The 26,714-nt window shown below is 45.6% G+C and overlaps 1 protein-coding gene across 16 annotated transcripts in view; it reads right to left on the reverse strand.

Moving 5' to 3' along the window:
- The window catches only part of LOC309646588 (uncharacterized protein), a 341,945-nt gene that overhangs the window by 209,633 nt on the left and 105,598 nt on the right, over window positions 1–26,714 (reverse strand). The window contains exon 3 of one of the 16 annotated variants that reach the window (XR_014255448.1): window positions 560–913. The exons of 14 other annotated variants lie outside the window; for them this stretch is intronic. The gene's annotated coding sequence lies outside the window, so the exon portion shown is untranslated. Of the gene's footprint in view, window positions 1–6; window positions 914–26,714 lie in introns of those variants that run through there. One more of the 16 variants, XR_014255449.1, reaches the window with a different exon arrangement.

Here is a 26,714-nt window from a genome sequence, read left to right on the forward strand (position 1 = left end):
GTGAAAACAGATGCTTCATTGACACTACATACTAACAAAATTATCTTAAAAGTGGCTTAAAACATTTGAAATAGAGTGCACACACATAAGACACATACTGGGACATCATTGTAAGCAGGGTCTCCCTCTGCTTCTTCATTAGCATTTATTTCTCTGTGTCTGTCCCAGCAATGGAGTGAATGCTATTTCATTAAGTGTAAGAGGTCAGAACAAGAAAGAATAATAGAAAGAGGTAAGAAAAAAGTAAGAGATTTAGCATTTCAAGACGTTTTAAGAGTCTTAGACGCCAAGAATGATATCTAGATAGAAATCTATGTAGAGAAGAAAACACTTAATGGGAATGATAATTGCTAGTATACAGAGACAGTGACTCTTTCCATAAGTGATGGAACAGATCCAACAAAAGAGAAAGCGGGCAAGTAAAAAATAAAACACGATATTCCTCCCACTACTAAAATAAAACATCCTTTGACCTTGTTACAAAATGTCTTGGCATTTTTCATTTCCCAGATATGATTGAAAAACAAGAATGTTACAACAACGAGATACCACTACCCACCGATTACAGTGGCCAAAATCCAGAGCACTGACAGCACCGAATGCTGGTGAGGGTGTGGAGCCACAGGAACTCTCGGTCACTGACGGTGGGAATGCAAATGGTGCGGCCACTTTAAAAGACAGTTTGGCAGTTTCTTACAAAACTAGACATACTTTTACCATATGTTCCGGCAATTGTCCTCCTTAGTATTTACCCAAAGGAAGTAAAACTTATGTCCAATCAAAAACCTGCATGTGGATGTTTATAGCAGCTTTATCCGTAATTGCCAAAACTTGGAAGCTAGCAAGATGTCCTTCAGTAGGTGAATGGATTGATAAACTGTGGTCCATCCAGACAATGGAATATTATTCAGAGCTATAAAGAAATGAGTTATCAAGCAATGAAAAGGCTGCATACTGTATGATTCCAACTCTATGACATTTTTGAAAGGCAAAAATTTTAGATACAGTAAAAAAAAACAAATCAGTGCCAGAGGTTGGCGGGGAGGAAGGGATGAATAGGTGGAGAACAGAGGATTTTTAGATCATTGAAAAATACTCTGTATGGTACTATAAGGATGAATACATGCCATGACACCTTTGTCCTAATGCACAGAATGTACACCACCAAGAGTGAACCCTAAGGTAAACTATGCCCTCTGGGCGACGATGGCGTGTCAGTGTAGGTTCATCAGTTGTAACAAATGTACCAACCGGTGGGGATATTGTCAGTGAGGGAGGCTGTGCGTGTGTGGGGAAATCTCGGTATTTTCTGTTCAGTTTTGCTGCTAACCTAAAACTGTTCTAAAAAATAAAGTCTAGGGCTTCCCTGGTGGCGCAGTGGTTGAGAATCTGCCTGCTAATGCAGGGGACATGCGTTCGAGCCCTGGTCTGGGAAGATCCCACATGCTGCAGAGCGACTAGGCCCGTGAGCCACAACTGCTGAGCCTGCGCGTCTGGAGCCTGTGCTCTGTAACAAGAGAGGCCGCGACAGTGAGAGGCCCGCGCACCGCGATGAAGAGTGGTCCCCACTTGCCACAACTAGAGAAAGCCCTCGCACAGAAACGAAGACCCAACACAGCCAAAAATAAATAAATAAATAAATAAATTTAAAATAAATAAATAAAGTCTATTAAAACACCAAACAAACAAGAATGGGTGTGTGTATTACTGCTGGCTGTGGTGCAACCGATTCTGACAAGTGAGAAAACTTTGGCAGGAACAGAGGACCATCCAGCGAGGCCTTTGCAGGTTTGAGCACAGACAGCACAGCCCAAGGAGGAAAGACTGTGACAGCAGCCTAGAAGGCGGGGAGTATAAACTTGGAGAAACGGGCAAGGACTGAACGGAATGTCCCCCAGATTGTTCATGATCCTTTAAACGAGCGTTATTTCCAGACACCAATTAAACATAAATTTATTCCCCCCAGTGTCTGATTTGTACTAAATATTCGCCTTCCCTTGCTCATGGGCCTGGATCTGGGCCCACAGCAGCCCAAGGGCAAGGGCAGCAGAGTGGCCTCGGGCGGGAAGACCTACCCCTGCGCTCTCTCCACCAGGTGCTCGACAACTTGCATCGGAAGCCGGACACTTGACCTTCACCTGATAACTTAACGTTTGTGGTGCCGAGGAAAAAAATCACAAAACAGGAAAACATCAACAATGCAGAATGTACACAGAGGTGGGATGAAGGACAGACAGATCACAGTAAAGGCACATGATTCACCAGGCATAAGAGCGAGACCAGCGGAGAGCACGTGGGGACTGCAATTGGCATTTTTGTCCGGTTTGTTTAATGAAGGAAGAAACGGACTGAACTGGTATCCACACGAGGCCTGTCTCCGGAACTTCTCACATCTCTTTGTTACTAAAAAATTAAAGGAAAAGGAAGTCTTGGGAATCTTTAGATTTACCAGTAAGGAAATTACTGAGAACCGAGGAAAACGTCTGTCTTCAACATTCCCTTTGACTGTCACTTCTAAGAGAACACATGAAAGCGTAGCGGACAATCTGGGTCCCCCATCAATCCGCAGCTCCCAACAAAAGTTTTCTCTATAACGTGCTAGAATTGTAATGACCGCACGTGGCAAAAGGAGATGAAGGCACACCACTGCCTGGGGTTTAGTTATTTTGGAGAAAATCATAGGTTTTTGTACTTATGCATTTGCTTTCACTTACAATCTCTTTAATGAACCCAGATGAGAAAAGTTCCCAGCCGGGATTTCAGATCATTTGCTGTTATGCAAAAATCTGAAAACTAAAAGATAACTTTTAGTCACAGCTGAGCAGTGATGAGTTTAGGGGACAATTTTTTTCACCTAACCGTGAACCCAAATACATTTTTAAAGTATTTCGGGGAGAAAGGGCAAATATAATACAAAGCAGAACGTCAACTACGCAAGCATTCGTTTTAAAGATTTACATGGACGCATCTTGCACTACATTGGTATTTTCTCATTGCTCTTTTGAGTTTTTTGTTTTATTTAGTTACAGATTACAAATGCTAATGAGAAATTCACAAAAATAAGGCTTTAAACAGATAGGAAATCAAGGTGGATGGTGTATTCATCAAAAAGAACAGCACAATAATAAATACATGACTGCAGAATCCTGCAGATGAGCCCTGATTAAGGGGACCTTGAGGATGGCAACCCTGTGTCTGTACTTGAGCTTTCGGCTGGCCGCGGTCTTCCTAACCTGTATTCCCATTTGATGCTGCTCAGGTCTCTGGTGCCTGCAGCTCCAGGCCAGCCCTCTCCCCGGGCACCTTCACAGAGAAGTGATTGCCGGGCTCTGGGCCCAGGCTTCCTCTCCCTGGTCAGATTCCTCAGGGGTTGATGGAGAGAAGCAGGAAGCAGCGGAGACCCAGCCGCAGTGCTTCTCCCTTCCTGCTCCCCGGACAGCCCTGCACCCCTGGCCATCCCACCTCCTCCCACTGTGAAACTGAGCTGGACTGGGACCAGCGAGAGATAGTCTGGCCTCCAGCACCACCCAATGCATCTTCAACAGAGAGCACAAGGACGGAAGAGGACACGACAGCAGTCTCTGCAGCACAGCGGAAAGACAGCTCCACGTCACTCATGTCTGGAGCCTGGAGGAGAGAGCACCAACCATCAAACACACGTGGAGCCTGGAGGAGAGAGCACCAACCATCAAACACGTCTGCAAAGTGTTAACAGTCAGCTGCACCAGCCTCTCGCTGAGTTCCCTTTCACGACTAGTGTCCCGCCTCAAAATTAAATAAGATCACCTGACCGTGTTCTCTTGTCAATGTTCTGTCCGTAGCTTCAGGGCAACTGTTTTATTTATCAGGGGTTAAGGTCAAGGGGACCCAGCAGAGCCGTTCTTTTTATGGGTTTGGAAATGCGATGCACATCTGAGTAGATATACATTTTCCCTGATTCTTTCTATTTCGATTCCTTATACTCATCCCCTGCCCCACCCCATCCACCAAACTCAGAAGCAATGACTGGAGAAGAACCCGTGGACAGTTCGCTTAGGAAGGGTGTGCAGTGGGACTCGTTCCTCACCGCAAGCCCTAGCCGTAACTCAGGGAATACTGGAACAGAATCTCACGATGGATGGAGAAACAGCTTATAGTACATTGCAGCTGAACCTTGGGAAAAGCCACATAATTTGGACAATTTATGCATGTTTCATTTTTGCTAGGCTACAAGCTTACTTCATTATTTTACCACTAGGGTAGTTCAATGTGATAACAACAGTACAAAGACTGCTGTTCATTCTCTTACCATCTTTAAAAGGCTGGAAATTGCATCAATAATCAGAGATTAGAAGATGTTATCAGATTGGGATTGACATATATACACTAATATGTATAAAATGGATAACTAATAAGAACCTGCTGTATAAAAAAATAAATTAAATAAAATTTTTAAATTAAAAAAAAGATGTTATCGATTTTCTGAGCCAAGTAGATGGAATTAATTGCTTAACAAGCAAAACAAATCAAGAAAAATGCACAGCATTTCCATCATTACAGATTTTGAAGCAGGTATGTAAATATTGAAAAATCATTGTCAAATTTTTTTCTTAATTTTGTATATATTGTGACAAAATATTCCAAAATAATGTTATTTCAACATTAGTCTATGTCATACACATTATTATGGTCCCCAAATCAGGTATTATTTCTACTTGTTATTTCTGTAACTGTTTGTTTTCAAGAAGATTTATCTCTTTCAGTCTCAGTACCTTTATAAAATTGGGACACATTATGATAATAATTATTATTACTTACCCCCTAGACTACTATCTCAATGACAGCACTAAAACAGTAACATTGTTTCAGGAGTCTGTTTAGCAGGGGTGCAAAAATGTATGCCTCTATTCTGTTTTTTCTTTCTTTTGTCCAACTTCCCTGAAGTTAATCTTCAAAACATTTCTGCAATGTTTTTGTTGATTTCTGCTTTTTTGCAGAAGTATTGCTTTGATTGCTTTACTTCCAAAAACAACCGAAAAAGCACTTCTACCTGTAGTGGGAAGTTTGTGAAATTACTTGCTGCTGCTGTCTTCCATCAAAGATACTTGGTCAAAAAGATAATATTTTGGCAACATCCTCTGGCTGGAAATTAACACAAAGACTGACCTCTCTCCTGGGACAGAAATATACACGTTAAGAAAGCCAAGCCACCAACGAGTTTTCGCAACAAAAGTGTTCGGAGAAGGAGAGAAAAACGAATCTTCAGCCTGAATTTTAGGTTAGTGTTTCGAGAAGGACCCACTGGAAATTCGAGAGACTTCTGAGAAGCAGATAAAACTTCGTACTCGGCTCCAGCTCCCTGAGAAAGCTTTTGAAGATGCCTTGGCTTTGGTGAGGTGCATGCCTGGTAAAGAAGGCGTCTCCCGGGCTGGCCAGCTCCAGGCCCGTCCACGCAGCTCCATAAACCCCCAGCGGGACGTTGTTGGGAGTCTGTATTCTCCCCAAACCAACAAAACCAAGGTGTTCTCAGGCACCACCAGCGTTCTTTCTGGGCAGAGAATACCAAAGTTTTCTTCTTCTTGATGTTTTTTTTCCCCATTTTTTACAGACAGAATCACTAAAGATTCCAAAAGAAGCATGCAAAACACAAAGCGTGGCTCGACGGGGTCAGTGTGCACGTACAAGATAAGCACAAGGAGCCGGGTTAACCAAGGATGCCCCCAGTCTCACCGATTTGCAAATTGCAAGTGCCGTTAGAGAAAAATGGCCCGGTTGTTAGGGCCTTCAATACCCATCATGAGTCATTAGACAAAACACCAGAATTCTGTACACTTTCGCACGCTCCAAACCACCTTGAGCATTTCAAGCCATGTGGCTCCACCAAACGTGCAGAGCTTCCTTTCCTTGGCGATGCAATAAAAAATAGTTTATGATGCTTAAAGATAAGGCTTATCTACTGGAGAAAAATCTAACTTTGGTAAAGCGCCAGGATTTTCCAATCATTCCTTCTAGCGGAGGAAAGATGAAGACGGGTTTTCTCCTGCCTACGTGGGCATCGTGCCTCCCCTGAAAGGACATTCCCATCAAGTGGGAGGGTGGATACTCAGCAACGAAACCCGGGGGCGGGGGTACTTTTCTCAGGTCCCACCAACGAAGAACTAGTCTCCATATCCTGCTGCTGCTGAAGCAGTTACTTGAGAACATGAGGTTATCGGCAGAGTCACACCGAATTTGCTTAGATTCAGAAATCCCTTAATAGAATAATTTAATTTTAATATTTAAGGTGTTATTTCAACAAACAAATTTCAAAGTTATAGGGAGAATAATTCTGATTCCAAACTGAGCTGCGTACACCAATTTGCGTCATCCTCTTTCGAGACTGCACTGAAATAACAGCCCAGATGGTCAATACAAATAAATAAACCCATGACAATCAAAAGGCCAGAATGGGAGAGGTCACCAACAGACAGGAGATTTCAGCAAATTCTGGAAACATGTAAAACGCATGGGAGAGGGCTGACAGATGAGACAGACAAGGAGAGGCGTGGGGCAGGACCCACCGGATTCTCTGGGCCCAGAGACCCTGTGCGGTGCCAGGGGCAGGAGCGCAGGAGGGAGCCGCAAACAGAGAGGCTCAGGAAGTCCCTCTGTGGATGGAGACACACAGTCAATCGGTAGCTGCCACCCCTATAAGGACACCAGCTGCTAAGAGGAAAGCACCATATATATAATTCTTAAAGAAACTGAACAAACTGACAGAAGAAAAAGGATGGATTCTGTGTGGAGCTGAACTCAAGAGAAGCCGTTCTCATTCTAGTATTTTGGGAGGAGAAATCTGTCGTTTTCCCACCCAACTGTCCAAACTATAATTCCCACCAAGGGGAAATTTTGTAAGAAAACAGACCTACCTACAGGAGCGCAGAGGAAGCTCAGACCATCTACCCAATGTCTTCAAGTATGAACAGACAACCAAGGAGTACAAGGCAGAAGAGGTTAGTCAGGACCATGACAAAGAAAGACCAAGAGAAAAAGAAGGAGAACTAATCCCAGAAGAAACAGGGAAATTCAAAGAACTAAGGAAAAAGGAAAAAGTAACAAAACAGATTATGATGAATACGCTCAGAGATCTTTCAGGAAATATCAGTGTATATATTTCTTTAAACAACAGGAAGGAGACTGAAAGCCCTGCCTTTCTTGTTAGTCAGTTCCCGACCCCTTCAAGCCCTGCGTGGATCCTAAGATGAGACCCCCCCCGCCTCGATAAAGGCAGGACCTGCCATCCCTGCTGTAGGGCCTGGGTGGGTTCCCAAACGCCCATCAGGCACCAGCAAGTCCCTTTCCAGCTTTGTAGCTTTCAGTGCTGCTGTTTAGTAAAAATAGGGCAGGGCCTTGTATTTCTCAAAACACATCAAACTTCAACGTGTAAAATTTCTATATTTATAAATTAAATTTAAAAAAAAAATAGGGCAGGGGGTTTGCGAGTCTGGTGGTTCAGTGGGCGTCTTGCTACACAGGAGGAAAGTAACGCTGGTTCATCAGCGGAATGTCCCCCAAATTAGAGGTGATGCCCCAGGCTTTCTGAGGTTATTGATCATCGTGAAGCTACACCTTGACTTTGCCAACGTGGGCCTCACTGCTCACACCTGCTAGAGCCAGAGACGGAGTCCCAGGAAAGGGAGTTAGAGCCTGAAAGAGCCTTTTTCCTGCCCAGACCCTACACTTCCTCACATGCCTCCGGCAAAACAAACAAAACGAAAGCATGTAATTTTATGCATTACGATTCCTGTGCTTCTATATGCAAATAGGATTGGAGTAATAGTATGAGAAAGTGGTTGACTAGCTCTCTTCATCTTTCAATTTTACCCTCTGTTTTGTGTATTAATATTGAAGGGCATCCTTTCAGAAACCTACAAACTCCTAATTCAGATTTTTTTCAGATCTATTTTAATTCAAGTAGATTCCTGATTAAGTCGAACTATGTAATTCATTTGCTTTCTTTTCAGGAAAAAATACCGTATCTTCAGCTAAAGACACAATAAACGTGTTAATATGAGGCATTAGAGGACACGAAGTAGATTATCCTCATCTGATAGAAGACAAAACAAAAGGAGGCTGTCCAAGTGTTCCCTTAGTGTCCACTGTTACTTAATGAAGCGTTATTAAGACAGAACCTTCATCAGAAAAGTGCACACATCCTGACTTTCCCCAGAGTGAAGGCAGCTGTGTAGCGACCATCCAGGAGGAGCAAAAAAAGACAAAGGCTTGCTAGGCCTGCAGAAGCCCCTGCAGCCCCAATCCCTCCCTCTCTCCAAAGGTAACCGCTGACTTCTCAATCCTGTGTCTAGTGCTGCTATCTGTTTTTGAACTTCTAAAAACAAAATCAAAGTATGCCCTTTTCAGTGTCTGGATTCGTTTTTCTCAAAATGTTTCTGAGATTCATTCGTGTTGTATAGCATTCTACTGTATGGATCTACAACAACTGATTTCTCGTTCGTTGTTGGGTGCTTGGATAGTGTCCAGGGCGCAGCTATTAGGAATGACACTTCCGTCCACACTGAAGAACCCGTCTTCTGGTCACATAGACGTGCATTTCTGTTGCGTCGATAACTAGACATGGAACTGAGAGGTCATGGAATGTGTGTGTTCAATTGTAGAAGTTTCTGTGCCATACGTTTTCGAGGTGGTTTCACCTCATTTGTGAAGTGCTGTTCGTCTCTGTTGCCCTATTTCCACTGAGTTATCCATCTTTTCTCCATTGATTTCAAACCACAGAATGTCTAGAGTAACTCCATTTTATGGTACAAAGGTGCAGACTCTGCTTCTTAGGCTGACAACAAAATGTCCCGATCTCCAGGACAGTCGCTGTGTTATATAAACAGAATATGCAAAGCGGACGTAAAGGATGTCTAAAGAGTCAACACTCACAGTCTCTCTAATTTCAGAAGGTAACCAAAGTCTCTGGCTGGGGTGTTTCTATTTGGCTGACATGAAGATACTTGGGAGGCACGAAATCAAATTGGTTATCCCCTGGCCTGGTGAGTAAGATAGAAAGGTCTGAGGAATTAGCCGTAGCTTCAGCTGACGTTCAGCTCTGAGGGATTTCACGTCTCTCCTGCTCGTCGCAGCCCTGGGTCTAAAAACCTGATGTTGGGACCGGAACTGGAAGAGGTGACTTGATGTGGCCCTTTTCTCAGGTGGAGCTCCTGAACGGAAAGATGCTGGGTAGGCGGGGGGGGTACACTTCTACTCCTTAAAACTTTTCAAGTGAAGCCAGACTAATAACTGAGATTGGAGTCATAATATGACACATTGCAAGTGACCACATGCTCACTGACATTTCAGAACAGAGACAATTTTCCTGTCTAGAGAAGACAAAGAATGACGTATCTGATGTACTATGATGATTATTTGAAATGAATTAACTATACTGCTGGAGGAGATAGGAGAAGTAATGTGTCCTGTTTCCATCCCTTTAGAATGAGACCCTTTCAGCCCTCAGTGTCCCGCTGCAATTCATCCAGTAGGAGTTTCCAAAGCTGCCATTTCAGAAAGGCTTCTCTTGAAGTCAGAGCAGCCCAGCTGAAGACGGAAGGTGTGCGTTTCCCTCAGAAATCCTGTGATGGAATGGAGAAGCCCGCCTTCAAAGCAGAGGGCCGAGCAAAGCGAATCTTAGATCCACTGGTGAGGCTTCACACTCCGCTACAGAATTTCACCATCCACCCTGCGCCTCACTTCTGAACACAGACTTTTCAAATCATCAAAATGACACCGACAGGGATCCCCAGCAGTCCGCAGGGAGCCACCTGCAGAAAGCGCCCCAAACACAAAAGGCGCCACGGAAAGGAGCAAACCAAGTCTCACACCGCTTCGTGCTCCTATAGAGGACATGGCGAATCACGCCTGACTTCTCAGCAGGAAGCTCTGGGACTGGGAGTGAGGACATGAAAAGAGAAGCTTTACGTTTACATGTTTACATAAAATCTGTTCATTTAATCACAATGAGAAATATTTTTGAAAGAAGAAAATAAAAACATTAAAGGGAAAGAGACACCTCTACTTTACTCATAGGCTTCTTTCCTATAAAATCATTATTACAGGACCAGCACTTCAGACACTTAACACAAAAGCATAATAATTACAGTAGAACCAAAGGATGTCGTTGGAAAGGAACAATTTCCAACTGCTTTAGATTGGAGCCTAAAGTCAGAGCTGCACCCTCTGAAATTCGGCATCATGGCTGGTGGTCACAAGCGTTCTTCCCAAGGCGTCCACCTGTTACAAAACCTACAACAGGGACGCTGTGTAAGACGCTGCAGTGATTGCTTTAGTATTTGCAGAAGACAGCTTTGTAACTTCACACACACACTCACGCGTACACACACGGCCTCTACAAAATCCCGACCTCCCTGATGGGTCCAGCACAGAAATGAAGAAGAGTCAGGAAGAGCTGCCGAAGCAGAAGCCGAGACGGGGTGGGCGCTGGGGGCGACGGGGAGCAGAGGTGGGGGGGGGGGGGCGGGGAGGGCCGTCAGCGACCCCGGCGAAGGGCGCTTTGGAAAGGGCTCCATGGCAGGGCGTTTTTTCCCGGTGAAATGCACGGCATCGCTGGGCCCCAGGCTCACTCAGACAGAGTGCAAATAGACACTTTACGGTGCATATGAATGTGCTGATTAGGGCTCCAAGTTCAGCACGAACTAAATAATAATAGTAGTAACAACACCAAACATGTACTGTTCTGAGTGCTTTACGTGCATTTAGTCATTCTTCATCCTCACAACTACTCTGTGAGGTGGGTTCTATGAATACGTGCATTATTTACATGGGGAAACTATGGTACAGAGAGGTTAGGTAACTTGCTCAATTTTGCACAGCACGGAAATGCTGGGACCAGAGCTCAGTTCAGGCAGAGCCCAGAGGCCTGTGTGGTGGCACAGAGGTGGCCTCAGCGGACAGCAGAGCAGGCAGCTGAGCAGGTGAACGATGACCTAACAAGGCCGGAGCAAGGCCTTCCTCAGGCATGGAAGCCACGCTCCACGTGGAGAAGTCGGGGGCCCGAGGCCACAGAGCTAATCCTAGTAACTCCAAGCCACAAACAAGGAGCCCTGCTCACGCCACCCTTGCCCCCGGAGGCCGCCCCCTCCCCATCAGGGCCAGCCCTGTGGGAGGGAAAGGGTAGGGCTCTTCCCTGAAGAGAGGACCACCTTCCGGGCCTGGAAAGCCCAGTGGGCCCTCAGCAAAGAGTCATAGCCAGGTCTGCCCTTCGGTCACCTAATGCCACTTCCAGATTTTAAAAGTGAATACTCTGGTTTATGAATGACCTAGGCCCTTCTTTTCCTCTTTCCCACTTTTTAAGCTTCTTTTGAACAATTCCTTTATTAGAATTTCCCCCATAAATAAAACTGGAGTTTAGCGCAAGCATCTGTCATTAGCACTATTCCTCCATCATTGATCAGACGTGCACCTGTGTGGTTTGCACAGGTACCTGGGTACCTGGACAGAAGGTAACAAAATCAAGAGAGCTTTCTGTTGGGAGGGTGTCTTACACACCAAGCCAACTGAAGTCAGGGCCAGAGACAACGGAAGGGTTAAAACAGCACACAGCATTATACTCAACATCATACCGTGACATTAAGGACAAATCATAGTTATATTTCTCATCAACAGAATTTGTGCTTTGTATTCCACAGTAATTAAAAGAATTGACAAATATTGATTTTTACATTTAAATATTTTATACTAGCAATTTATACTAAGTCCTTCATAAGGAATGCATAATTTCTTCCAGCACAGACCTACTGAGGACCTGCAAATCACAGCCTGTTTATTTCCTCCAATGCTTCCCTGGAATAAATCTCCCCAATTCTAGACTCATCCAGGGATGCCCTGTAGGTCGAATGCTTTCTGCTGGACTTCAGTCTCATACATGGTAGGATAAGCCACTAGTATTTGAATTCAGTACTAATGAATGTAGAAAATGCACAAAAGCAGATTTTGTTCCCAGCAGGGAAATAAGACAACCCAGAGAGTTCTATTTGATTATAGTGCAGACGTCTTTAAGCTGTTTGTCCACATGACTGGACAAATTTTCTAACAAAATTTTCCCCCCCAAAAATTTTTTTTATTACTTTAATTCAAAACAGTATGATATTTTAAATTAGGTTTGTTTGACATATGTCATGGCTTCAGCCCCATCAAATCAAGATGGACTTAGCTTTGATTTTCACTCTCTGCTCAACTTGATAACATCGCAAGTCTACCCTCTCCTATAACTTTATTTTTACTAGACTGCTGAAAATCCTGACATTTCCAGGCATGTATTACAAGTAGATAAATGTAAGTGATCACTTGAAAGGATCTGAAATCTGTTTAAATCATTTCAAAGAATTTAAACATAAATGAATTAGTAGCTATTTCTTCATATGTTGAAAGCAGAAAGTTATCACCGTTGTCATTTCATGTTTATCCAAATACAACCTCTCCAGATAATTTCACCTACACCCATGGCTTTAGTTAGTATTTCTAAGCAGCAGGCTTACAAACTACATCGCCAGTTTTATCTCTAAGGTCTAGATTCATACATGCAACAACTTCTTTTTTTTTTAAATTTGTATTGGAGTATAGTTGCTTTACAATGTTGTGTTAGTTTCTACTGTACAGCAAAGTGAATCAGCTAGACATATACATATCCCTTCTTTTTTGGATTTCCTTCCCATTTAGGTCACCACAGAGCACTGAGTAGAGTTCCCTGTGCTACACAGTAGGTTCTCGTTAGTTATCTATTTTATACATAGTATCAGTAGTGTATATATGTCAATCCCTATCTCCCAATTCATCCTACCCCCCACCTTGGTGTCCATACGTTTGTTCTCTACGTCTGTGTCTCTATTTCTGCTTTGTAAATAAGTTCATCTGTACCATTTTTCTAGATTCCACATATATGCGTTACTATACGATATTTGTTTTTCTCTTTCTGACTTACTGCGCTCTGTATGACAGGCTCTAGGTCCACTCATGTCTCTACAAACATCCAACAACCTCTAAAACATCCCCGGGATACCTACAAAGGCACCTCAAACCCAGGATGCCCGAAACCCAGTTCATAATCTTCCCCCACCGCACCTGCTCTGCTCGGAGTTACTGTCTCAAACAGCGGAACCCCTCGTAGCAATGTGTGCAGGGTGGCACTGCCACGTCTTCCCTCACTCCCTGCATCCTATTCAACTCCACATTGTTTTGATTTTGCCCCCGTTTACCTCTTGAATGTACCCCAATCTCCTTTCACCCACTTCTTCCGCTCTAGACCAAGCCAGCCCTCAGGAACTGTGATACCCGAGGGGTGGTCTCCCCACAACCTCCTGCTCCCCTCCCGTGCAAACACTTCTTTAAACTCTAATGCTTTCGGTGTAGAAGCATTAAGTATGATCCCTTGACGGAGCCCAAGTCCCTTCCTGGTCCTTCCTGAGACATTCCTCCAGCCCTCCACCAGCCCTGTGTCCTTCACCATCTCTCTCCTCCCCCCGCAACCCGGTCTCTCGTATTCACCACACTCCTGCCCACACGGTCTTTGCACGATTGTCTTCTCAGCCTGGTAACCTTTCCCTCCTCGTCTGCCTGATGCCGTCCTACTCAGCTTTTGGATCTCAGCTGTGTCACTTCTTCCAGGAAGCCTTCCCTGAGCCCCTGTCGAATCCCCCTATTCCAGGCTCTCACAGCACCACACAGTTGCGATGTTATGGTATCTGAGTGAGTCTCTGACCCGCGTCTGTCTTCCCTAACTAGATTCTGAGCTCCAGGAAGACAGAGACCACGCCGGGTTTAAGCTCATTCGCACATCCCCAGGGTCCTAGCCCAGGCTTAGCGGACACGTCCTCAACATACAGCTGATCACTGGGAGAATGAATGACCAGCCGGTATTTTTACACAAGCTTTGCCTTCACAAACATGAACCCTTAGCACGTCCTATGGAATAAAACAGAAGATGGGTTTATGAACCTTAATAAAAACTTTCTCAATTAGTATTGGCTCAACATCCTATAAGGGCATCACATTTTCTTGAATAAGAACCGTGACAAACGCCGACGTGAGCCTGACCTTTGTGAGATCTGTGATAATGTCTGTTTCACTGAGTTTCCTAAGACCTTATAGAATCATTAGGCTCAATGAACCTAGAGGACATCTAGCAAATTCTCCGTGTAGTTCTCTGAATCAATCCCATTCCAGGGTGACATCTTAAAATCACAAGTGTCTGACAGCACTTACGGGGGTAAACGTTTCCTTATACAACCACCCCCCAGGTCTCAGGCCACCAAAATGAGGACACGAGTCCTCCCAGGGTCTCTGAAACATGCAGCGCGAGCACACGTGGCCTGAGAATGACAACAAAAGTGGTACAGGGAGAAGGGTCGTCAGGGCGAGAAGTTGCTGCTATGGATTTGCCTCTGGCACAAACGCACTGAGCACATGAAACCAACACGCTGTGCCGTTGCCGGACATCACCTTGGCAACCCCTCCTGACATGAGAGCAGAGAAGGGGCAAGAAGACCCTCTCTGTCTGGATCCAACTGCACCATCAGAAAAGGACCTAAGTTCAGTGCCCCAACCTTTCTGTGAAAAGGAGCTACTTCTCCTTTCCGCAAAACCTTGAGATCCCAAAGGAGCCAGGAGAGCGGCAGGCAGGGGAGGGTGGGTTCTGCCTGAGTCTGCAGAACACAAGCGAAGGAAATGGCGACTGGAAGCCTGCAGCTGAGACGTCTGAAAGAGGAGCTCCACGGTCTCCGAGAAGGAGCAGCGAGGTGGCAGCGGGCGTGGAGGCCCACCGCGTTCTGCCTCCACGTGCCGGATGCAGCCCTGTGACTCCAACTCTCCCTTAAGTCAGGTGACATCAAGATACGCATTTTTCTAGCTTCACTGCACAATAGCAAGTATGAGTGATGTTAGAGCAATAAATTATTCATACCGTTTAGAAGTTAATTAAGCATCTGAACGGAGATCGTTATTTCAGAGCACACTAAATTATTCCAAGTGATTTTAAAGGAAAAATAGACTGAATTATCATAATCCACTAGGCGCAAGAGAAAAGCTTTCGGGTAACTTATTTGCATGCTGTGCTGAACTCAATAACAGTGGATTCTACCACAATGTATTCTAAAAAGGCCTACATTTACCCTTAAATAGTCAACACCAGTTAAAAATCATGCTGTACAAGCCTGAGTCCTCAAGAAGTTACTTCAATCCTAAATTAGAATAGTTACCGAAAAAGTCATGTTTCTAAAGCAGTTTAGGTAAAGTCCAACTGAGAGTTGTAAAAAGTTTTTCACCCTCTTATTTCAAGTCTGTATTTCTTTTTTTTTTTTTTTTAATAAATTTATTTATTTATTTATTTAGGCTGCATTGGGTCTTCATTGCTGCGCATGGGCTTTCTCTAGTTGCAGCCAGTGGGGGCTACTCTTTGTTGCAGTGCGCGGGCTTCTCATTGAGGTGTTCTCTTGTTGTGGAGCACGGGCTCTAGGTACATGGGCTTCAGTAGTTGTGGCTCGCAGGCTCTAGAGCGCAGGTTCAGTAGTTGTGATGCACGGGGTTAGTTGCTCCGCGGCATGTGGGATCTTCCTGGACCAGGGCTCGAACCCATGTCCCCTGCAATGGCAGGCGGATGCTTAACCATTGCGCCACCAGAGAAGTCCCTCAAGTCTGTATTTCTTCTTGCCTGAACTAATAGCTGTAAATGGTCCATCTAAACTAAGTCTCCTCTTTCCTGTCTCCTATGTCAGATTATCTGACAAGCCTCCAGAAAATGTGCTGGTTATAGCATCCCCTTGTTAGGTTCACTAACGTCTCCCCTGCATTTTCCGCTGGAGTGAAGGTTTCCCAAGATCTAGTGCCAACGTGTGACTCACCTCAACCCTCACAGGAGTCTAATCACCCTCTAAGCAAATTTCTACTTGCTTATCCCTGAATCTCCCCCGACCTTTTTGTTCTCTACAATGTCCAATGTTTAAAATATTTTCTCGTGCATTTAGGCTCAATTCAAATGGTACCTTCTCCGCTGAGAACTAGATGATTGCTAAGGTCAAAGGTAACTTCACTTTGCTGCGATCCTTTAAGCCTACTGAACACTCGTGAGCTTTACCGAGTGTCTGTGAAGTGTAAGACAAGATCTTGACCTTTTCAGAGATTAAAATCTGGTAAGAGGTAGAACACAAGAAATCAATGACCACATCTCACAGGATATGTATTCTGATAATGGGATGCAGGGACGACCACGAGAGAAGAAAGGATCTAAACCAGATTTAAAGACAAAGAAAGGCGTGCAAAGAATAGGATTCTTTAGCTAGTTTTTATGGACAAGCTGTCCTCACTGGATGCAAAAGAGGAAAGATGGTTTAGGAAGCCGGAAGACAAGTGTATTGAGCACAGAGGCAGGAAGGAGCACGGCTCTTCCAGAACAGCAGGGGAGGGCCGGAGGCCTAAGTGCCTTCGGAGGTTCAGGAAGATGGAGCTGGGAAGCAGAGCCCTTGTTTCCTTTGTGCTCAACAAGGAAGTTTGAACTTTACCCTGAAAGCTATCAGAACACATTACAAGATTTAAAGAAATGGAATTTCTTAATGAAATTTTCATTATAAAGACATCATTCTGGTAGCAGTGTGAACGAAGTGGAAACTAGCTTGAGAGAGACACACACACACAAGCTAGACTAGTGGTTTCAACTCAGGAACAAGGGACATTTGGTGACGTGTGCACATATTGCTGTCTGTCATGACTGGAGCCGATGGTGCTACAGGCATCTCATGGGAAGAGGCCAGGAGGTCACTCTACATCCCGCACGGGCAGGACGGCCCCCCGTCCTCAGTGCCCAGGTAGCCAAGGGCCGAGCAAGTGCCTGGTTTGATCTTCAAGCAGGAAAGGGTGGTGGTGACTTTTGCTGACAGTGTGTGGACCACAGGCTGCAGGGTTGCTTCCAAGCCCAGAAAAACAACACGATGGGAAGCAATTAAAAGGGTGCCAGAGAAGAAGAGGTGGTACATATATACAATGGAATACTACTCAGGCATAAAAAAGAATGAAATAATGCCATTTGCAGCAACATGGATGCAACTAGAGATTATCATACTCAGTGAAGTAAGTCAGACAGAGACAAATATCACAGGATATCATGCATATGTGGGATCTAAAATGTGACACAAATAAACTTATATACAAAACAGAAACAGACTCGCAGACAGAGAGAACAGACTTATGGTTACCAAAGGGGGAAGGATGTGGGAGGGATACATTAGGAGTTTGGGATTAGCAGATACATGACTCTATATAAAATAACCAACAAGGTCCTACTGTAGAACACAGGGAACTATATTCAATGTCTTGTAATAACCTGTAACGGAAAAGAATCTGAGAAAGAATACATTATGTGTGCTTATATATGTATATGTATACGTACATATGTTGATATATGTATATATATCTGCACGTATGTTTATATGCGTATATGTATCTGCATGTATGTTTATATATGTATACGTACCTGTACGTGTGCTTATATATGTATATGTATCTGTACGTATGTGTTTATATGTATATGTACCTGTACGTATGTTTATATATGTATATGTACACGTTTATATATGTACCTGTACGTATGTTTATATATGTATATGTACCTGTACGTATACATATATGAACTGAACCACTGTGCTCTACACCAGAAGCTAACACAACATTGTACATCAACTATACTTCAAAGCAGTGTTTTTAAAAAGGGCACCAGAGGAGAAGAGGAAGAGTTAAAATAGCAGCAAACGGAGGCAGACCCCGCAGAGGAGGGCCGGGGGGACAGAGGGAAGGGCACAGCCGGGAAGCCAGCGTCCCAGGGCAGCAGGCTGGCCACACGCGGGAGGCTGGCGGACGTGGGAAAGCCGGGGGACAGCCGCCACCCTGGCCCTCGACGTCCGCCCGAGGGTGAAAGGCAGAGCCACTGCAGTGCCCGAGGAGCGGCTGAAAGAAGGGCGGGGAGCGCCTCCCGAGCCGCCGCCACGGCCGGATGAGGGCTCGGCGCGCCCGCAGCGCTGGGCTGTGGTCCTGGCCCGACTCGGCCTTCCCGGGACCCCCGCCTCTCGGCGGCTCCGTCGCGCTCCAGACGCCATCTTCCGCCCGAACAGCGGCGGCTGCTCCGCCCCCTGTGCTGGCCACGCCCCCTCACGCAGCCCCTCGTGCGGCACGCGCAGCGCCCCGCCCCCAGCGCGCTCCCCCTTCCGTGCACACGCGTGCACACGCGTGCACACGCACTGCGGCTGGGCCGGGGCGGGGACGCTCCCTGAGGCCGCGGAGCCCCCAGCGCAGAGCTCAGGCGCTTCTAGGAGGCCGGGGCCTTACACCCAAGCCCCACAGCGCCAGGGCCGGTCCCTTTCCCCTCCCCTTCCGTGAACGTCGCTTCAGAAGCAGCTGGACTAACCTGCGGATGAGGGTGGCGCCTCAGCTGAGGGCCTGGGGGCGTTGAAGTCTGGCGAAGGAGGACCAGAAAATCCTCAGTTCTCTCACCAGTACACCTTCCCTGCCTTCTTTTTACCACTGGACACAAGCATTACATGCGACCACTGTACCCGTAACAGAACTCTCCAAAAGGAAACAGGATGAGGCTATAGTAAAAGTTACTCAAAAATCAAGGTGGGGGGGGGGGGGTGGGAAACGTCCCTGGTGGCACAGTGGTTAAGAATCCGCCTGCCAGTGCAGGGGACATGGGTTCGAGACCTGGGCCAGGAAGATCCCACATGCCGCGGAGCAACTAAGCCCATGCGCCACAACTACTGAGCCTGCGCTCTAGAGCCCGCGAGCCACAGCTACTGAGTCCGCGTGCCACAACTACTGAGCCTGCGCTCTAGAGCCCACGTGCCGCAACTACTGAGCCCACGTGCCGCAACTACTGAAGCCTGCGCGCCTAGAGCCCGTGCTCCGCGGCAAGAGAAGCCACTGCAATGAGAAGCCCGCGCACCACAACTAAGAGTGGCCCCCACTCGCCGCCAACTAGAGAAAGCCCACACGCAGCAACGAAGACCCAACACGGCCAAAAAACAAAAACAAAAAACAAAAAAAAACAATACGGGTCACTAGATGCACAAGATTTATACATTTACTGTAAACGTCTTTGCTCCCATAACGAGAAAGCATCGTACTATGGGTAATTGTTTGTCCTCATGTATGCCAGCCTCCTTTTGTTTTAAACTGGCAGCAGAAGCCCAAATCCACTTTCTAAATGCATCCATGGCAACCCACATTTCAGTTTGCTCCACGAGATTCTTACCAACTCTAAAATTCCACAGTTCTCTAAACGTCCTGGGCTGGAACACACTCTCAACTGAACCATTAAATCCAATTTCCGGCCATGGTTGATCGCCACCTGGGGATTCACACCTCAGAGGGAACTAGAAATGTCTCTGACCAAAGCTTCCCATAAACAGATACTGCTTTCCCTATGCCCATAACTACAGTTTTATTTTATATTTCATTTCTGGATTTAAGCCATATACAGATTACAGGAGGCCTGTCAATCATGAATAAACCAGCTTAAAATAACCGGAAAAGAACCCAGAGGTGTATTCCTCACCGAGGAACTTTGTTGTTATTTGAAATCCTGGGTATATTAGCATTGCTTTGAGAATCAATTGCATAAGAAAGAAATGAATAGCAGATAAGCTTTTAACATGTAGAAGATAATAGGATAGGAAAAGATATGAAGACAAAATCATACAATAGTTGTACAAACTAGTTAATGAATAAAATTGCAAAGAAGATTCAATTGTTCATTCAACAAATGTGACATATTTCCAAATTATAATCCTTGTTCCTTTCCTTTTAAGCCATTCATTCCAAATGTAGAAGAAAGTGTCAGATTTCTACATATGGAATGTCATTAGAGGAAGCTTTCCAAATGCACAATTTAAGACCCTCTTAGGTATATTCAATATTATATTTTGAAAATTCACATTTGGTCATTGAAAGATTTATGATATAATTATTTTTAATACACCAATCTTCCAGGTTACACTTTCCAATAGAACAATCTAAATTCCTTCCCATACACAGGAGTGATAAAGGAAGGTAAAATAAATCAACTTGGGTTGCCGAGCCTCCAAAGATCCAACACTTCAAACAAATGACCTCCACTTACGTGTCCATTGCGCACATACACGGCGTCACCCCATGTAGAGTCCAGCTAACTGTGTAAGACACTCCAGGTCTCTGTGGAGAACCTGCAGCCCCAATAAACACAGTCCTGGAAAAATGGGGGGAAATTACGTCCCCACAGTGATCTCTGGAAGCCAATGACAGAGAAAAGATGCAGTTGTGAATAAGCCAATGTTCCTTTTTGGCTTTAAATCACTGCTGCCGGGTGCAAAATTTGTTTGCTAACGTACACTTTGGAGAAACATGCTTTGAGAAACATTGATCAGAAGCACCGTGATATTATCTCAGACAGAGAAACACACGGTAAGAAATAAGAAAACTGTTGGACCTGAAATCACACGAGCTGCTGAAACAGCAGTGCAGAGCTGGGAGGGCACTGCGTCCTCACCTGAGCGAAGCTCCACCAGACTTGGATGGAGAACGTCAGGGTTGAAGAAACAGAGCCCAATCCCAGCGCAAGTGAGAAGGTGGTGAGGGCTTCGTTCAAGGAAAAGCCTGAAGCTATGGAAGCATCTGGTCTCTGAGCTGCAGAGTGCTCGAGGGCACAGTGGAGGAGAGTGTGGATGGGGGATAAAAAGGGAAGCCCATCAGGGAGATGGACATTCCCTGGGGAGGGTCAAAGGCAAGGAACACAGCCAGCGGGAGGGTAGCACCGTGAGGTTCCGGACGAGGAAGACACAGAAGAGACCCGAGTGGAGGGAACCAGCCTTCAGTTTCCATCCAGCCCTTCTGGTCGCTCCTGCCGGCCCCTCCTCATCTTCCTTACCAGGAACATTGGAAGTTCTGTGGATTTATTCCTTTTCTTTATATAAATTTATTTATTTATTTATTTATGTACATATGTATTTTTGGCTGTGTTGGGTCTTCACTGCTGCGCGCGGGCTTTCTCTAGTTGCGGCGAGCGGGGGCTACTCTTTGCTGGGATGCACGGGCTTCTCATGGGGTGGCTTCTCTTGTTGCGGAACACGGGCTCTAGGCGCACGGGCTTCAGTAGTTGTGGCGTGTGGGCTCAGTAGTTGTGGCGTGTGGGCTCAGTAGCTGTGGCGCTCGGGCTTACCTGCTCCGCGGCATGTGGGATCTTCCCGGACCAGGGCTCGAACCCGTGTCCCCTGCACTGGCAGGCAGATTCTTAACCACTGCGCCACCAGGGAAGCCCCTAGATTTATTCCTTAGTTCTCTTTTCTTACCTATCTACATTCACTCCCTAGGCTTTAAATCATATTTACACTCTGAAGATCCTGAATTTCTCTCTCTGGTTCCTACGACTCCGCTGAGCTCCACTTGCCCACGAGCACCTGCATCCCTGAAGCCTCAGCATCCAGAAGACATCTCACACTTAGCTCGCCCAAACCAAGCCCCCGATGCCCCTCCACATCCTCCTCCCTCCCCAGCCACAGCTCAGAGGATGGCAGCCCCTTCCTTCCTTCCCAAAGTCTGGGGTCTCTCCTCAGCACCTCACCTTCTCCCATTCCACACCCAATCCAGCAGCACAGTTTGTCGTTGCTCCCTGTCAAATATAAGGACAATCGGCCACTTCTCAACGCCCCCAGCCCCACCAGAGGAGACCAAGCCAGCATCACGTCTCACCCACACTAAGCCAGTCTCCTACTGATACGCCCCCAGCCTGCTCCCCACACAGCAGTGAGTGATCCCCTAAATGTGCAAGTCAAATCTGTTACCCCTTTGCTCAAAACCTCCCCATGCCTTCCCACCTCACTTTCAACAAAAGCCAGGTCACCAGCCCACACACCCTTCACTCTGGCATCAAAGCAGCTCGTCAGCTTTCTCTAAGCCTGAGATCTTCTATACAGGAGACACCGGTCCGCTCTGCCCCCAAAACTGCAAGGCACACAGAAAGAAGCTTTGGAAGTGGCCTCTTACGGGAAGGTGGGGAGGGATTGATTCCTGTCCCTCAGCGCTGGCAACGAGGAGAGCACGACACACTTCCTTCCAGAAAAGGCTTCTTCAGAAATCCTTCTGCCCAAAGCCACAATGAGGGACCACCTCACACCGGTCAGAATGGCCATCACCAAAAAGTTGACAAACAATAAATGCTGGAGAGGGCGTGGAGAAAAGGGCACCCTCTTGCACTGTTGGTGGGAACGTAAATTGGTACAGCCACTATGGAGAACAGTATGGAGGCTCCCCAGTCAATTAAAAATAGAATTACCATATGACCCAGCAATCCCACTCCTGGGCATATATCTGGAGAAAACCATACTTCGAAAAGACACATGCACCCCAATGTTCATTGCAGCACTATTAACAATAGCCAGGTCATGGAAGCAACCTAAATGTCCATCGACAGAGGAGTGGATAAAGAAGATGTGGTACATATATACAGTGGAATATTACTCAGCCATAAAAAAGAATGAAATAATGCCATTTGCAGCAACATGGATGGACCTAGAGATTATCATACTAAGTGAAGTAAGCCAGACAGAGAAAGACAAATACCATATGATATCACTTACATGTAGAATCTAAAAAAATGATACAAACTTATTTACAAAACAGAAATAGACTCACAGACACAGAAGACAAACTTATGGTTACCAAAGAGGGAAGGGGAGGAGGGATAAATTAGGAGATTGGGATTAACAGATATACACTGCTATATATAAAATAGATAAACAACAAGGACCTACTGGATAGCACAGGGAACTCTACTCAGTATCATGTAATAACCTATAATGGAAAAGAAACTAAAAAAGAATATATGTATGTATATGTATAACTGAATCACCTTGCTGTACACCTGAAACTAACACAACGTTGTAAATCAACTATATTTCAATAAAAATTAAGAAAGAAGAAAAGCAAAAAAAAGCAATCCTTTTCCTGACCCCCCCCCCCCCAGACCTTCACTCCTAATGCAGATACGCGTTCCTTATGCCACCGTGAAGTGTCTGCATCTGGGCTGCGCTCACGGGGGGGTCGTCCTCGGCTGCAGCTTCCCTTGTAAACCCTTGACCGGCGCGTGCGCTTGTGTGTGCCTCTCCAGCCAGGATGCGGTCACCCGGCTCTGCTTTGCCGGCGGCTGTGTCCCCAGGGCTGTAGCCGCAGCACAGCGTGCAGCTGACAGGACGTGCTCGGGGTTAGTTGAAGGATGGGTGATGCTCTGTCCATTTCTGGGCCGGTCTCCTCAGGAGCTGGACTGAGGTGGCCTGGAGCTGGTGCGGGGGTCGGAGGGGAGAACCCCTCCTGCTCAGCCCCGGCCGGGCCTCCTCCAGGCCCCTCCCGCCTCGGGACACCCTCCCCCGCGGCTCCCCTCCGGGTCCCCCCAGTCTCCCTGCTCCAGTCCACAGGCAGCGTTCTCCCCGACGGGGCGTGGTCCAGAGACTCTCACGCTCAGTGCGCAGACAAACCCTGGAGGGTCTGCGGTGAAACGAGCCTGACAACGCCGTCAGGTGAGCTGCCCTCTCCATCACCCCACGGACTCATCTCTCGCAGTTCCCCGCACGCCCCTGCCTCCAGGGAGTTCTCTGTCCGGGAAATTCCTCCACAATCTTTAGGACCCACTTACGACGTCCTGATCTCTGTAGACTCTCCTCACCATCCCGGGCATCATCTGTGTTTCTATTCCGTCACTGCTGTGCGTTCAAAACACATGTATTGGGCACTAGCCGAGGGCCTGATGTGACCCAGGAGCTGGTGAATCACAACTAAAGGAGGTTGCCCTCCTTCCTCTGGAGCGAACAGTCCGGTGCTGAACAAAGACGGTGAATTTGAAACTGTCGTGCAAGGACTATCACTTGAGATACAGGATTCTGGGGCAACCCGTCCATTGATGAGGGAGGACGATTAGGGAATATTTTAGAGCCTAAAATGCCTGATTAGCGTTTTGAAAGACAAAAAGGAATTGCCTCCAGGTAAACAGGTAGAGGACGGAAAGGGCAGCCCAGGTAGGAGAAGCTTCTGTCCGTCCCCGCAGAGGGCAGAGCCCAGGCATGGGAAGGGGCGGGAGCGAGGTGAACAGCGTTCCGGACACGGGCCGCGTGGCTCTGGAAGGTCCCTCAGAAATCCAGTGCCCGGCATCGACGTTTTCACGGCGCTTGATACACACGCCCATCCAACACCGATCCAGTCCCATTAGTGATGTTTCTTCGGGTGCTTATCTCCCGCCACCGGGGCTAACATCCTTGGGAGTCGTGAGGAAAGCATCATATTCTCCTTCTGCCCCTCCTCCCTCCCCCCTCCCTCGAGAATTTAACGCAGGGTTTAGGGAGAGAACAGCCCTCCTCCCCCAGGGAAGAGACTATGCTCTCAGCACGATCTGTGTTGCTTCTGCTGCAAAACCAAAACTCCCTGAGATCTAGTGTCCTTACTTGAGACACGTGGAAATAATATTATGGAGGTTTGATGAGGGTCAATAAAATATCATTTATATAGATATATAGATATAAACACATTAAACACATAATGCAGACTGACACTTAAAAATTGTGACCATCTTGACATCCTATTTCTATTAGTTCCTCCCTCTTCCCTTACTTTAAATTTCATGAGATTTTCAAGTATTCACGTGGTTCAAGTTTTTATATTAATAAAGATATATAATAGTTTTTGAAACCCCCTAAGTAACTTTTTTTTTAACATCTTTATTGGAGTATAACTGCTTTACAATGGTGTGTTAGTTTCTGCTGTATAACAAAGTGAATCAGCTATACGTATACATACATCCCCATACCCCTCCCTCTTGCATCTCCCTCCCACCCTCCCTACCCCACCCCTCTAGGTGGTCACAAAGCACCGAGCTGATCTCCCTGTGCTATGTGGCTGCTTCCCACTAGCTATCTGTTTTACGTTTGGTAGTGTATATATGTCCATGCCACTCTCTCACTTTGTCCCAGCTTACCCTTCCCCCTCCCCATGTCATCAAGTCCATTCTCTATGTTGCAGAGCCACTTTTGATTAGAAATACAAGTTCAAGTCAACTCTAGAAGGAAGTTGATTTTCACTTGGCCCATCGAGCAGATAAACTGGCATTTAAGCCTGAGTCCCTGAGAATCTTGGCTTTGACAGACATAAATAACAGTCTGTCTAAGAATATACTTTCATTTATATTTCTCCTTCAAAGTAAAAGGATTGATAGTCAGAAAATCCACTGTGATAAGTAACTAGAATTTTTCATGGCTCTTCATTTTACTTTAAATTGACATTCTATCCTGGTATATTTCTAGATAAAATTAGTTTTAAAATATTAGCATTCCCTAGAAATTACAGTATTACTCTCATTTGCCAAAATGAGATGAGAAATACGAAGAAATGACAGAATTTGCCTCAAGTCACACAACCACCCCTGGTCTTGCCATTGGCTGTACTGTTAGTCACCGCTTGGTGGTCGACGCTGCCAGAGGGGCTTTAACTGTTCACGACACTGGGGATCAATTAATCTGTGTAAGTTATGTATTAAATAGACACTCAGTGCCCCAAAAGAGTTAAAGTACCTCTACGGCCCTAGTTCAAGACCAAAGCTTGACAAAGGAAAGAATTAGAAGCTATCAAAGGCTTAGAACTTGAGGCTGTTAACTCTTATTTATCATTTATTCCAATTATCAAAAAGCTCTAATTACCTAGTTTTTGTATTGTTCTAGCATTTGCAGCCCTCTTACGTCTTTGGAGAAAAAAATACAAAAATAACTAGAACAATATTAGGAAGTCATTTCAGCTCAATGTAACCTTTCATCACTAAGTCTCAACCTTGGTTGAACATTACAATTGCTTGGAGAACTTTTTTTTTTACTGTGGATTTGAGGCACCCACTCTGAGAGATTCTGACTTAATTGGGCTGGGGTCACACAGTCATTGTTTTTTTCCACAAATTCTCCAGGTGATTCTTATAAAAAGCTCCAGTGAAGAACCACTGCTCTATCTCAACAAAATCAATAAAATATGATTCCCATACCATAATTGCAATTTGCTGAAATATATTAAAGTACTTGCTGAAGCAAATGTGAATTACATAATGTATGAAGTGCTTCTATTGTACCCAAACGAGTTTAAAACTGACAACACGCTAATATATATATATTTTTTATACATATATATATATATACATATAAAACATCTCTCAGGGAGCTAGAGCATCAGTTAATAAAACGCTTTCCTCGCCATTTTTGATGGACTTGGCTGTGTCTTGCTCATGGTTTCTAAGACTTGGTCTAGCTTCTTTGTCAGAGTGGTAGATTTGCTATTTCTAAAATGTGAGTGCAGAATAAAATTTATCACACTAGCTCTGTATGGCACATCAAGGTGAGTGATAATATAATTATATGTGTAACTGCTCTTTCTATGTTTCACCAGGGACATTTTTATACAAACTTGTTCTCTTTCCTACCTGGTGACAAGCTTTCAGCTAGCTTCAGAGGAAGAACTGAGATTAATTGCCGTCTAGAAAATTGTAACTGTTGCTTCCAGTTTTCCAGGATCAGCATCTAATCAATAATGTATTAATGACTTTATGTTTTGAGCCCTTGGAAGTTAACAGCTAAAGGCAAAGAGCTGTTTTTGTTCTCCACTCAGCTCCTGCAGAGTTTAGCGCAAAATCAAAAGAAACA

The sequence above is a fragment of the Balaenoptera physalus genome (assembly GCF_965194825.1).
Source record: "Balaenoptera physalus genome assembly, chromosome: 17".
Lineage (NCBI taxonomy): Eukaryota > Metazoa > Chordata > Mammalia > Artiodactyla > Balaenopteridae > Balaenoptera > Balaenoptera physalus.